At 35.7% G+C, this 13,316-nt stretch overlaps 1 protein-coding gene across 50 annotated transcripts in view; it reads left to right on the top strand.

The window, feature by feature from the left end:
- The window catches only part of PAM (peptidylglycine alpha-amidating monooxygenase), a 287,832-nt gene that overhangs the window by 102,582 nt on the left and 171,934 nt on the right, over nucleotides 1–13,316 (top strand). For 3 of the 50 annotated variants that reach the window (XM_045499806.1, XM_045499874.1, XM_045500106.1), the window contains exon 1: nucleotides 789–927. The exons of the other annotated variants lie outside the window; for them this stretch is intronic. The gene's annotated coding sequence lies outside the window, so the exon portion shown is untranslated. Of the gene's footprint in view, nucleotides 1–788; nucleotides 928–13,316 lie in introns of those variants that run through there. 50 annotated transcript variants of the gene reach the window in all.

The raw sequence follows: 13,316 nt of genomic DNA on the forward strand, positions 1-13,316 counted from the left end.
AAGCCCTTTCCCTCCTATCCCAGATTATTCTTATTATTGGATCAGTTTGGGAAATACTGACAAAAGATTTCATTTTCATTTTCTTCATTCATTAAATGGAGGATAAAATGCCTGCCCAGGAGATTGTGACAAAGTATGAATAAGGTAACATTCCTGAAAGTACCCACATGGTGCTTGGAACATGATAGGTGCTTAGGAAATGGTAGCTCTCCTTCCTTTTAATAGAACGAAGAAAGAATTGACAGAACCTGAATGGAAGTACAAATTAAAGTGTCCTGGTAATTCAGAGCAGAGGAAGAAGAGTTTGTTTCCATTTGGGAAGGTGAGATGAATTCCCTGTACTGGCCCATCAGTATGAAAGGTGGTGTGTGCAGCAGGTTTAGCGGGCAGGCACTGGCATATCTTAGTTCTACAAGACTGGGTTTCAAATCCTGGGTTTTCACTGAACAGCTGAGGAACCTGAAACATGTCACTTAACCTCATGTTGTCAGTTTTCTTATTTATATAATAAGAGTAATTAAAAAAAAAAAAACTAACTCATAGGATTGTTGTGAGACAATAAAGCCCTCATTCATTCATTCATTCATTCATTCATTCGACGAGTATTTTTGAGCACTTGCTTTCTGTCAGGCATGGTTCTGCATGCTAGGAATATAGCAGTGACCAAAGAAAAAACAGAACCCCACCATATAGTCAGTGCTCAACAAATGAAAGTCATTATTATGCCATAATAAAAAGTATTCCAGCCCTGTTAGTCTGATTTATATTTTGTTGCCATGACAGATATATAAATTACTGGAGCTTTAACCATTTGACTGGAACCACAGAATCAAAATAATAAGCCTTAGCTGGAAAGAGCGCCAGAGCTCCTATGGGATATTGCTGATGTTGCCCCTTGTATACACATCTGGTAGCTGTTGATGCACAGTGAGTGTGCCCCATTATTTACTTTTTTAGAAGTAGTGATTGATTGATTGATAACTGTGTGATCTAGGTACATACTCCTATTAAATCCTTCTTGTGAGTCAGGGCTCATATTTTGAAGCACTTGATGGTGGTTATACTTGTAATCATTGACCAAAGGCATAATAAATTTAACAAGTCCACATCATGTGCACATATGCATATTTTGAAGGCAGGGCATTGACAAGGAAGATGAAGGAGAGGACCGGAGTAAGGATATACCACCTTAACTTCGTTATCATTAGCTACAGTTGGTCAACAACCAGTTCATTATGGTCAGGATTACCATATTAATAGTTTGTGCTGAATTGTTCCTAGTCTTAGTTTGGTGCTTATTTGTTTTGCTGAGGATCCTCTTTGTATACATGCATTGGTAGTGCATCAAAACCTTGAATTAGAATTTTGCAATGTATTGAAAAGCCAGATACTCCTTGTTAAAGTGTTATGATAACAGAAATAGTCAAGAAAACCAGGCGGGAACTTAAAAGATGGTAGGAAGAGAAATGCCATTATTACGTTTTAGAGGCATTGTTCTTGAGTGCAAATGCATGGATGTCTTCATGAATTACGCAAGCTGAGAATTAGCACTATGAGCTTTTGTGAAAATTAGTGTTTGTGCAGTTTATTGATGGTGTAGATGCTACACGAAAGACATTTACCACCTTCATGAATAAGAATTCTCTTTTTTAGTTCTATTTTTAGTCATTTAGTTAAGGAAACAATTGTCTTCACCTTAAGATAATTTCAGTTTTGGATAGAAATTTGAGCACAATTTTGTCAAATAAAACTCATTCCTGTACATACTATTTTCCAGAAAAAAAAGCATTGCCTTCAGAGTAGATGTATGTACATTAGCTTTTAATGAACAAGTCCTTTGTCAATTGTCCATCCCTCTATTTATCAGCTGTCATAAGATGTATGTGGATTTATACTGATCTGTTTTTAACATTTTAGATGGTTAGACAAATATCCAAGTTCACCTTATTCTCATTCAACTAACAGAATAATTTCCTGCTTTCTGGGAATAAAAACATTGAATGGAAAATGAATAAAGGTGTGCAAAACAAATGCTGGATTTTTCGTAATTCTGCAAGGTGGTATACTCCCTGACATCTCATGTTTCTTTTGGTTCATGTGAAGCTTCTGCTTTTGCCAAGGGCCAGGAGACAGCTACAGAGGCTCCAGTCATCCTTGAATATACGGTGGTCTGAGCCAAGTAGGGGTCAGGGAGAACTAAAATGCACATGAGGCCTTCTCTTGTCATCTTGCTCTGTTTCAGTCATAGCCATTGACATCAAGAGATTTCAGTGTATCATTACTGGAAGGGAAAGGAGTGGGGATAGTCTACCATGACTAGAAGATTATTTGGCTATGTCCGGTTTCCCTCATACATCAAAACCCACCTATTCCCTCATGGTAGCCTCTGAGCTTTTTATTCTTATCCAGATACCATATTTAGAAACAAGGTATATTATCCTAGATTAGTGCAAGTGGAATGGTTTTCCAGTACGTCCTGTGTTGTAGGTCAGTCAGTTGTGGTTGACCCAAGAAAGTGAAGACCCAAGGAAGAAAAGTCAAGGAGGATAAGTTTCGTGGAAATAATAGACTTTGATCCTAAGGGGCCCTGATGGGATCCTTTTTGTTTAGGGCACTTACCAGTAGGGTGGATTATTATGCATCAGATTTACAGAAGTCTGACCATCATCTTAAGACCCTGGAACACCATGCCTGTTGCAGAGTGATCAAAACTCCTAGGCCATGGTTTCAAAATTGATCCTCACCCCACCTGCATCAGAATACGCATTCCAGGTCCTTACCAAAAGCAACTAGATGTGGGTTAGTAGGTGTGTGCTCTCGAATCTGCATTTTTAAAATAATCTTATTAAGAATAAAGAATTTAATTATAAAGAAATAATTAGTGGCAGCTTATTTTCTTTTTGAAATTTTTAAAAATTTCAATTTAAAATTTGATACCAAATTCTCAAAACTAATTGTGATGCATTTTTAAAATTTAATTTTTTTCATAAAAATTTCCAAAAAAATATTTTCATTGAAGAGTGGTAAGTGCACTCTTTAACCCTCATTCCCTATTTCCCTTATCCCCCCATCCACCTCCCTTCTGGTAGCCATTAGTTCTCTATAGTTAAGAGTCTGTGTCTTGGTATTTCTCTCTTTTTTTTTTCTCCTTTTGCTCATTCGTTTACTATAAAAAGTTTCTGCACAGGGAGGGAAACAATCAACAAAACTAAAAGGCAAACCTACTTACTGGGAGAAGATATTTGTAAATGACATATCTGATAAAGGGTTATTATCCACAATATATAAAGAACTGATACAACTCAATACCCAAAAACGAAATAATCTGATTAAAAATGGGCAGAAGACATGAACAGACATCTCTCCAAAGAAGACATCCAGGTGGCCAACAGACACATGAAAAGATACTCAACATCAGACATCATCAGGGAATTGCAAGTCAAAACCACAATGAGATCCTACCTCACACCTGTCAGAATGGCTAAAATCAAAAACATAAGGAACAGCCAGTGTTGGAGAGGATATGGAGAGAAAGAAACCCTCTTGCTTTTTGGTGGAAATACAAACCGGTATAGCCACTGTGGAACACAATGTGGAGGTTCCTCAAAAAATTAAAAAGAGAAACAGTCTACAATCCAGTCATCACACTACTGTGTATTTACCCCCCAAATACAAAAACTCTAATTCAAAGGGATACATGCATCCCTAGGTTTATTGCAGCATTATTTACAACAGCCAAACTATGGAAGCCGCCCAAGTTTCCCTCAATAGATGGATGGGATAAAGGAGATGTGGTATATATTTACAATGGAACATTGGTCACCAATAAAAAAAGAATGAAACCTCATCATTTGCAATAATATGGATGAAGCTAGAGAGTATAATACTAAGCAAAATAAGTCAAAGAGAGGCAAATACTGTATGATCTCACTTATGTAGAATTTAAGAAACAAAAGGAGCAGTGGAATCTGTATTTTAAGCTTCCTGGGAAATAATAAAGTTTGAACAACATTGTGTTATGGGGTTGTAGGAATCAAACTCAGATTTAGGAAGACCCAATAGTGACCTGAATCCAGAAGATTTTGCTGGAAACAGTGCTCTGGTTTTGCCTCTCACCTGACCCATTTGGACATGAATAGATTGGCTTTGGTGAGAATGGCATTGATCTGCAGAACAGAGATTCACAACCTGGAGAACTTTTAAAAATCACACATTGCTTACCCTACCCCTCAAAAGGTCAAACTGAGTAGGTCTGAACTTAAGCATTTATGTATGTATGTAAGATTCAAAGATCCTAGAATCGGAGGACTCTTGTACCAAGCAGGTGTATGACTTTATTTATCTAGTCTAATTTTTTTCAAAAATAGGCTCCCATCTCCCACTTTGCTTTTTGACATTTCGTAAATACTTTGGAATAGTTCAGCAACTGGACATAGATCAGTTTTGATACTGTAAGACTGATGCTAGAGTATATTGGACTTTTTGGAGCAGTTTCTGTCTTCATGATTGATTCTCATGGAAGAAAGTCTTTTAAAGTAAAATATGCAGAGCCTCTCATGGCTATTGTCTTTCTTTGTCTTCCAAGAATCCCTATGAGATAAAGGGGACAAGAATAGGTTTTATTGTTCTCTTTTAAATACTTGTAATTAGAGCAAGTCCTGGAAGATTCCTTGTGAGAGCAAGCTTAGATATGGTACATAGACATGCATTCATGAGCAAATGAAGACATTAGCTTCAAGAGAAAATTCAGGAATGTGTCTTTACCTAATGGTCAAGAATCCCCAGTTACAGAATACTTGGGTCTATTTCTATTACTAAATTTAAAGGGATTTGAATATTCTAAGTCTAAATCTCTCCTCAATTAAGTTATAGTTTATTCAAAATATGGTTTAATTGTATTCTAGGTAGTGGGGACTCCCACTGCATTCCTGAATAAATAGCTAAAGCACACATATTTTAAGTCTCTAGTCCTAGAATTTCAACAGAATTAGATAAGGCAAAAAAAAAAAAAAAAAAAAAAAAAAAGGAGGAAGTGTATGGAAAGGTTTTTGCCACTGATTACAGGGTTTTTGTTTATGCCTCATTATTTAAAAGCATCTGTTTTATTTTGAAATATCCAGTTGCATCTTTATAACTAGGTTGACAAAATTAAATAGAAACTAGCTTTTTTCCATTGAAAGAGGTATTGTATATGTTAAGGTCATAGGCGAGTAGATATTTGGTGATATTTTAGCTACGAAAGCTGCCTTGAAGTATGAACAATAACAAATATAATTGCTGTTGTGTTTTATCTATCTTATTTAGAATTAAGCATTTTATTGTTTTCTTAAGAAAGGTAAGTATTGAATACTTTATTTTAAGCTTTTCTTTTATTATCAAGAGTGATTTATTAATGCTTTCTGATTTCTTTTGATATATGACATAGAAAAAAAGTGCCCAAATTTTAGATGTTTTTGGTGGCATTCAGTTGAATTTTTAAAATTCTACCTCATCCAGCCATATTTTTGTCCTATAACCACTGTTTTAGTCCTTAAACACCGTGTCTTACTTATAGATATTGAAGCTGCTTCATAAAATTCGGGGTGTATCGCTTTTTAAAAAATGGCTATCAGACAATGAAACTAATAAAAAATGAAGAACTACCCTACCCAGTGATTCCACAATATAGAATACAGAGAGTAAGAGTCAACATAATATAATTGGCTTGTGCAGACGGACAGAGTCCAGAGAATCAAGCAGTAATGTTGGTGGTTTATGTGTTCTGGGCACGTGTCAAAATGCAGGACATTGCAGGAGTGGATTCTATGTTTCATGAAAACAGCCTTGGTGAAAATCTGTGAAGCATGGATCCCTCATCGCTCCTGACATAGAACCTCTGCCAACACACTGCCTTTGTTCTCCCCTTAACTGGAGCTCCCGTGGCAATATCTAATGCAAATCTCAGCTGCTTCGTGGAGCTTTTTGGAATTGCCCTGTCCCTCAGGGATCTCTTCTTCTCTCAGCTCCTTGCTGCTCATTATTTTTGACACACAGCATTCAGTGTATGCTCCCCTGAGTTATTAGTTTCCTCTTTAATTATGTAATTAGTGGATGGTTCAGTGGTATATTTCTTGTCCCTTATCCAGAAGGCCAGAAAAATGCTTTTCTTAGAAAGACGTTCTACTGGGAGTCACAGAAACCCTGGACTAATAGACAGGAGACATTTTATCCCTGGTTCTCCTCTGATTGTGGGAAAGGAACTTCGAGCAGAGCACTTAACCTACCTTTGTTTCTTTCCTCTGCTATTAAATGAAGGAATTGAACTAGATAATCTCCAGATAATCTACTTTAAAATTGTGTTTCTGAGACTTCAGGTTCAATGTGGCAGATTAAGTACATGATTTTTTATCTTTTTTATCTCCCCAAATCTCTCTAAAAAGGGTGGAAAAGGAGTTTTAAAAAATTATAAACCTGAAAAGATAAAGAGACTAAGAGAGATTCTACAGCAAGTAACAGATTAATACATATTTGGAAAGTGGAAAGTAGAGAACTGGTAATAAGCTTCGTATAACAGGAGGTGTTACAACTAAGTGTCCTTGAGAGGTAAGCCCCACGAGAAGCAAGCTGATTGGTCTAAAAGACCACATGAAAGTTTCAAGCCTTGGTGATGGGCTATGTGGAAATCGGGGGCTATCTGGGGCTGCAACCAGGGAATTAATATTCAGTCTGTTCCAGCCTCCTCTCTCTTCCTGCAGAACGCTGGCAACATATTTGACCCTTTCAGGAGATGGGCAAGTTCTTCTCTAGAGAATTGAAAACCCCCCTGATGAAGAGGAACTTAGGTGTCTGAACTGAAAAGGAGAATTTAAAAAAGAGAGAAGAAGGAAAATAAACTCATTTGGAACAAGCAATGTAGAGAGGAATAGAAATTAGAAATAGGTGAACACAGAAAATAGAAAAAGTTGAGGAAATCTCTAAGAAAGGATGTAAACAAAACAGACAGTAGAAAGGAAATGGTTTTACAATTTGAGGAGCATTCCAGCAGATCCCACATGGAAATATGGAATTCTGAAAAAGAGAACAGAGATAGAGAAAAGAAATTATCAAAGACATATATAAGAATATTTATCAATAGAATGATTTAAATCTTCAGATTAAAATGACTTCATAAGATGAGTAAGAAATGCCTGAGAAAATGAATGAGAAAAGACTTCTATTAGGGCACATCAGTAAAAGTTCAGAACAGGAGGCTAAAGAGAAGATTTTTAAAGCTTCTGGGGATGAGAGAGGGGAGAATGAGAGAGATCATAGATAAATTCTGAAAAATCAGAATTAGGTTGGCGTCTGACTTTTCAACAACAGGATTACAAGAGAGAGTATAAAGAAGTAATATCCTTAAATCTCTTAGAGGAAATGATTGTCATCTTGTAAATCTATATCCAAACACAATGAAGGATGAAGCTAAAATAAAGATATTTTATTTTTAGATAGATATTTTAAAGATAGGTGAAGGTGATTAAGAGGTACAAATTTCCAGATATAAAATAAATAAGTCATGGGGATAGTATAGCATAGGGAATATAGTCAATAAAAAAAATCCAAACGTGGTTCAGAAACCATGCCATAGTTCTTGAACTCTAGTAAAAATAAAAAGGTGTTCAAGAAAGTTAACAATCATAGGACAATTACTTGGCTCAGTGAAGAACAACATTTATATATCTTTAAATTATGGTTTTACTAAACCAGTGCTAGTATTTAATACAATTTAAATACTGATTTTACTAAAAATTGTGATATGTCCAGTACTGAATATAATAAAGGCCTTATATGAAAAACCCACAGCAAACATCATACTCAGTGGTGAAAAACTGAGACCTTTTTCCCTTAAGGTCAGGAACAAGACAAAGATGTCTGCTTTCACCGCTCTTATTCAACATAGTATTGGAAGTCCTAGCCACAGTAATTAGACAACATAAAGAAATAAAAGACATCCAAATTGATAGGGAAGAAGTAAAACTCTCACTGTTTGCAGCTGGCATGATACTATATATAGAAAACTCTAACGACTCTACCAAAACACTACCAGAACTGATAAATGAATTCAGTAAACTCATAGATTCAATGCACAGAAATCTGTTAACATTCTTATACACAAATACTGAAGGAGCAGAAATTAAGAAAACAATCTCATTTACAATTGTACCAGAAACAATAAAATATCTGGGAATAAACTTAAACTAAAGAGGTGAAAGACCTGGACTCTGAAAACTATAAAACACTGATGAAAGAAATTCAAGAGGACGCAAAGAAATGGAAAGACATTCCATGCTCACACATTGGAAGAGCAAATGTTATTAAAATGTTTACCACGTAAAGTAATCTACCATTTAATGGAATCCCTATCAAAATACCGACATCATTTTCCACACAACCAGAAGAAAAAATCCTCACATTTGTATGGAACCACAAAAGACCTCGAATAGCCAAAGCAATGTTGAATATGGAGAAAAACAAAACTGAAGGCATCACAATTCCAGATATCAAGTTACATTACAAAGTGGTAGTAATTAAAGCAGTATGGTACTAGTATAAAAATAGACACATAGATCAATAGAATAGAACAGAAAACCCAGCAATACACCCAGTTATATGGTCAATTAATCTTTGACAAAGGAAGAATGAATATCCATGGGTAAAGACAGTCTCTGCAACACATTGTCTTGGGAGAACTGGACGGCAACATGCAAAAGAATGAATCTGGACCATTTTCTTTCACCATACACGAAAATAAACTCAAAGTGGATTAAAGACCTGAATGTGAGACTTGAAACCATAACAGTCCTTGAAGAGAGTACAGGCAGTAATCTCTGACAGCAGCCATAGCAACATTTTTCTAGATAGGTCTCTTAAGGGAAATAAAAGTAAAAATAACTATTGGGATTGTATCAAAATAAAAGTTTCGGCACTGAGACAGGAAACAACAAAATTAAAAGGCAACCTACTGAAAGGGAGAAGATATTTGCAAATAACATATCTGATAAAGGGTTAGTATCCAAATATATAAATAATTGGTACAACTCAACACCCAAAAATCAAATAATCCAATTAAAAATAGGCAGAAGACATGAACAGACATCTCTCCAAAGAAGACATCCAGGTGGCCAACAGGCACATGAAAAGATACTCAACATCACACATCATCAGGGAATTGCAAGTCAAAACCACAATGAGATACTACCTCACACCTGTCAGAATGGCTAAAATCAAAAACATAAGGAACAGCCAGTGTTAGAAAGGATGTGGAGAGAAAGAAACCCTCTTGCTTTCTTGATGGAAATACAAACCAGTGTAGCCACTGTGGAACACAGTGTGGAGGTTCCTCAAAAATTAAAAAGAGAAATAGTCTACAATCCAGTCATCACACTACTGTGTATTTACCCCCCAAATACAAAAACCCTAATTCAAAGGGATACATGCATCCCTAGGTTTATTGCAGCATTATTTACAACAGCCAAACTATGGAAGCCACCCAAGTTTCCATCAATAGATGGATGTGATAAAGGAGATGTGGTATATATTTAGAATGGAACATTGGAACAATGGAACATCAGCCATAAAAAAGAATGAAATCTTGCCATTTGCAACAACATGGATGGACCTAGAAGAGTATAATGCTAAGCAAAATAATTCAGTCAGCGAAAGACAGATGCCATGTGATCCTACTCATGTGGAATGGAAGAAACAAAACAGGTGCGCAAAGGAAAAAAGAGAGAGGGAGAGAGAGAGGGAGAGAGGTAAACCAACAAACAGACTCTTAACTATAGAGAAAAAACCAGAGGGAAGGTGGGCAGGAAGATGAGTGAAATAGGGAAGGGGGATTAAAGAGTACACTTACCTTGAGGAAATAAAATAAAATGATAAAAATTTGTGATATGTTTATTAGAAAGCAGATGGTATGAGAAGGGTGGTATAAGAGACTTCAGTCCTCATCTTCCAAAGTAATAAGTCAAAAGATAATGAATAGAACTGTGAATCAGTAAACCAGAACATTAACACATTTGGAAAAATGAAGTAAAATACCTGAATAGTCTGCTAACAGTTTGCAAAAAGTTGCATCTGAGGAGTGGGACTCAAGGTAGTTGGGCAGAGGACGGCTGTTTTCACTGTAGGATTTTAACATTATTTGACTTTTAACTATGTGTATATACTACTTTGATTTAAAAAAAATATTTTAAAGTTTACGTCCAGTTTTATGTAATGTAATATATATGCAAATTTTGGTATATATAATTTTCTCAAACTTTACTGTGAGACCCTCGAGAACTGTGTGATGTATTTCTTTGTATCCCTTGTTGGCATTCATTTGCTTAACATTTATTGAGTATGTCAATGTTGGAACAGGTAGGATGAAGTCCCAGTCTCCCTGGATTTAAAAACAACAACAACGAACAAACTTTTTCTACACGGAGATGAGTATGAGGCCTTAGCAAACATAGTGCATTGGGTAGGAGTAGGCATCCGAGTGTATATTGAAAATCACACCCTTTATTCTGTGTAACTCATATAAACTTCTTCATAATGCGTACCCTACTGGGTAGTTGGGAAGTAATGAAATTTGCCCATTGGAATTACCTGGTTCTTCTGCTCTAACATTCTTTTTTCATGTAAATATTTGCGTAATTTCTAAATCCAAGTCCCTGTAAGGATGGCTGTTCCTTTTATTTGCCCTCTCCTTTCCCCAGGGAGGGTCTTGGTTCAGGCTCCTGGAGCAGCCTCCCTCTCACATCACCCATCACTGAGCAGGAGGAGTGGGGGTATTTCTGTAGGTAACACAGAAGGAAAAGAGGGAAAGAGAGTGGTGAGTTACGTAAGGGCCTTTAAAACTTGACTTTGGATTAACACAGTTCACTGCTATTCCCCTTTCATTGGTTAAAGGAAGTCACACACCCATTTGATGCCAGTCCTGGTGATTCCCCTACTCAGCTGGGCCATAAGCTACCCAGCTGTGGGGAAGTGAGGTGTGTTTCTATAGCAGATAAGGTGCCTACAAAACTCAGACTCCGAAAATTGGGACATGAAGAATAGAGAAAAAAGACAGAAGAGCAGCCATTGACTACCATTAGGCCTCAGACTGAAATACCTTAATTTGTGGGTGAAATATGAGGGGACAGGAACTTAAATTAGCAGATTCCATTTCGAGGAAGCTAAAGACAGGATAATGTGCTGATTGGATCAGTGCTGAGCAGTAGGGATGTGGGATCGAGAGAACCTGAACATGAGCACGTGTGGAGAATTCTGCTCCAGAGTCAGAAGCATTCTCCAACTTAGAAAATAGTTTTACATGCATAAAGAGTAGGATTGCTTCTCCAAATTTTTCTATAATTCTATTAATTTTGACTTTCTCCTTAGAAGACAACTTCAGAAGGTTTCAGTAGTGAATGAAATACTTGTGTGCATATGTATGTATTTTGATTATGTACTGGAACATACTGCATAATTAAACTTAAATATTTTAATGATATCTCATTTGCTATATCCTTGGAGGATAATTGTAACTCCATAATTTCCTCTCCAGTGTGTTTTGTTTTTACATAACAAAGGCTGCCTTAATGAACCTTTATCTCATTACAATGTAATACCAATAGTGATTTAAATATCAAAATGAAAGGGAAATTTTAGCACAGCTTTATTCTATTTTAGGCAAATTAATACTGCTTAATCCATTTATTTTTCTGGTTTTGATATTAGCATTTGGTTAAGATAAAACCTACTGGTAAAAAAATGCTGACCTCTTTGATAACAAGCAAATTTTTGGTATTTTATGAGAAGATAACAAGGCAATTACCCAGTTTTAGGAACAAGAAATAAAGTAGGCCATCTTAAAATGTGACTTTGGCTAAATCAGAATGAAACAATTAGTAGTATTTTTTTAATATCTTAAAACAGCTCTGTGGCTTTGAGTTCAAGACCAAGAGAGCTGTATTATTATTTATAGAGGGAGAAATTCCACCTTTTTTCCCCTTAATCTTGACCTAATCAAATACTTTAAAGTATATTTTCCCATTATTTGAATTAACTCTACTCATATTTAATAATATTTTTTTGTTTCTGTCATTCAGCTTTTGTTTAGTCATGAATGAAGATATCATGAAGTAAAATACAAATTCTGCCATGCCCAAAGAGCAGGATCTGGTATGGTACTTTCCTAGCTGTATACCAGCATCACCAGCCTGGCACTGCCTTCCCATTTGGTATCCATCCCTGAATCATTGAAGCACTTATCTGCCAGCCATTATGATAGTGGGAATGACCAGCTGATCAAGCATGGGCCATTAATTTTGAATCCGTTGATAGAGACATAAATTTCCCAGAAATCATATTGAAAGATAAAATGGTCAGCTTCTTTTACCTACATGCTAATATACCTCAGGGATGATTGGAACCACTGATTATTTTATAGTTTTATTTTGTCATTGGAATTTTAAAAGGTTTGACGATGACATTAGTGTGTTTTAAAGTAACAATAAATATGATCACTCTAAATCTGTAATTACTATACCTTTATGAATAGTATGTTTAAAGGCCTAAGGTCCTATTTGTTTTTACTTCTGTTTTTACTAAATATTTAGGGATGTGCTGTTTCAAAAGAGAGAAGTCTTCTGGTGGAATTACTGGACTGGCAGTACATTGTTTGCTTTATCAGTAGAGTTTTACATATTGTCGTGAGTTGTATTATGACCACATTTTTTTATCTGCAATGATTTCTTTGCTATTTGAAAGAGTCTTAACTTTATGATAATGGAAATTCATTATAACGGGAAGCAAATTTTTAAGAAAATAAAATTTGTGCATATACGCCAACTATTAAAATTTCATTTCAAAGGCTGGAAAAAAAAATTCTATTTCAAAAGAACCAACTTCCAGCAAAGTAATTCACATAATCCCTCTATTTAGGAGTAAATATTAAATTCAGTAGGATCAAGTAAATAGTAGTAAACTTGATACCTCATATAGCATTTAGTATTTGTGTAGCAGTAGTTACACAGCACATTTCATCTTCAAAATGCTTCAGCAACAATAAGTTATGTTTCTTGTCAATATTCCTATAAAGGAATAGGCAAGTGTTACTAATAAGAATCTATTTGTCTCACTTAAGTCCCAAGCACCTAGTTGGGTCTACCATTTTATATTTATTTGTTCCCAGAAAATAACTGCTTGTAGAATATAAATTCATGTTATTTACCTCTACCACAGATGTCTTTGGGCAGCTCGTTCTGCAAGCCTGACTCTGTATAATTTCCTTAAGTCATGTGACACAACTCAAAGGCCATGACATA

The sequence above is a fragment of the Leopardus geoffroyi genome, chromosome A1, assembly GCF_018350155.1.
Source record: "Leopardus geoffroyi isolate Oge1 chromosome A1, O.geoffroyi_Oge1_pat1.0, whole genome shotgun sequence".
Lineage (NCBI taxonomy): Eukaryota > Metazoa > Chordata > Mammalia > Carnivora > Felidae > Leopardus > Leopardus geoffroyi.